This window comes from Myotis davidii, unplaced genomic scaffold, assembly GCF_000327345.1.
Source record: "Myotis davidii unplaced genomic scaffold, ASM32734v1 scaffold109, whole genome shotgun sequence".
Lineage (NCBI taxonomy): Eukaryota > Metazoa > Chordata > Mammalia > Chiroptera > Vespertilionidae > Myotis > Myotis davidii.
Genome location: NW_006300368.1, coordinates 924568 through 926117, shown reverse-complemented (window position 1 = coordinate 926117; position 1550 = coordinate 924568). Strand labels below are relative to the sequence as shown.

Sequence of the window (1550 nt, the reverse complement as noted above, 5' to 3'; positions counted from 1 at the left end):
CGTCCGCCTCCCCAGGGACACAATGAGCGGTGAGCATTGTGTGCGAATCTCAAGCTGACTTTGTGGAGGGAACGCAGGCCGGGGCAACAGCAAGAGCTGTGGGGCCCCACAGGCCTGTGATGGGAGGAGCACTCACCTCCTTGGATGTGGCACAAATGGGCAAGGGCAGGTAACAGACCCGACACAGGGTAGGTGCCCAGTAAATGGCAGCTGCCCAGCCGGTGAGGCTCAGTGCTTGAGCACCGACCTATGAACCAGGACAGGACATCCTTGTTCAATTCCTGGTCAGGGCACATGCCTGGGTGTGGGCTCGATCCCCAGGAGGGGGCGTGCAGGAGGTAGCCGATCAATGGTTCTCTCTCATCACTGATGTTTCTATCTTTCCCTTCTTCTCTGATATTTAAATAAATAAATAAACACATGGCAGCTGGTCAGGTGGATCCAGGCCACCCAGGCCGGCTTACAGGACAAGGGTGCAGGCAGTGCCTTTTGCTTTCCTGTGCCCCCTGACTGGTGGTCAAAACCAACATTTAGGCCAAGGTCAAACAAAGCTAATATTAAAAACTAAACGGAAAACAATAAGGAATCCTTTAGGGTTGGAGATGGGGCAAGATGAGAAAGCCAGTGAATCCATGACTGCAGACCTCCTCCAGGCCACACACCCAGGGCACAGACACCCGAAGCAGCCTTCCACATCCCCTCACATATCAGCAGACGGCGCCCAGAACTCACTCCAAAAGACTCCCAAGCATCTACACAAAAGATTATCAAGTGAACAAAGCCAAGTAAAAATACTGTGCGTCTGCATAAAAGGGAGAATTTCTGTACGTGCACGGAGTCCTGGAAGGATACCTGGTGAACTGTTCATACTGCTTATCTCAAGGAGGGCGGTGTCTGGAGAACAGAGGTCGGAGACGTTCACCATATACCTTTTCCCACTGTGACAATGCAAATCTATTTATCATCATCGCCTGTTCTGCTTCCCAGAGACCCCCAGACCAGAGGGTGCAGGGCAAGGGCGCCGAGGCCGAGTGCTCCACTGGGTGTGCATGTGGTTTACTCCTGCTCTTGGTCCTGCTCCCAGGTGCCAGGCCCTGAGTGGACCTGCAGGGCTTAGTCCTTCCTCAGATTCTGGCCGGGTGAAAGCTCTGTGGCTTTAAGTTAGTCCGGGCTCTGGATGTGATACACACAGTTCTAATTCCAGCAAAGGAAGGAAAAGCCAAACCAGAATTTGGATAGCAGCTATTTCAAACCACACCTCCTACCCCTGCCCCCACCCCTGCTTTCTGTAGGCTCATTCCCAGGCCAAGAGACGTCCCCAGAAAGGCAGCCTGGCCAGTAAGCCATGGGCATTTATGTTTTCTGTAGGCCAGGACTGTCCGAGGCCAGGCGGCACTGAACGCCTAGGGTCACAGGGGATCTGCAGGGAGAAGCGGACCCCAGGGATGAGCTAACCGAGAGGCTGCACTCCTCTCACTTTTCCCAGAATGGCCAGGAGCTGAGGCTTGGGTGGCCCATAGATTTACTAAAGCTGTCCACAGTTTGCGAAT

At 53.8% G+C, this 1550-nt stretch overlaps 1 protein-coding gene across 1 annotated transcript in view; it reads right to left on the bottom strand.

Annotated features, from left to right (window-relative positions):
* The window catches only part of DBF4B (DBF4 zinc finger B), a gene marked incomplete at its 5' end in the record, with an annotated part of 18391 nt that overhangs the window by 9597 nt on the left and 7244 nt on the right, over positions 1 to 1550 (bottom strand). The window lies entirely within an intron of this gene.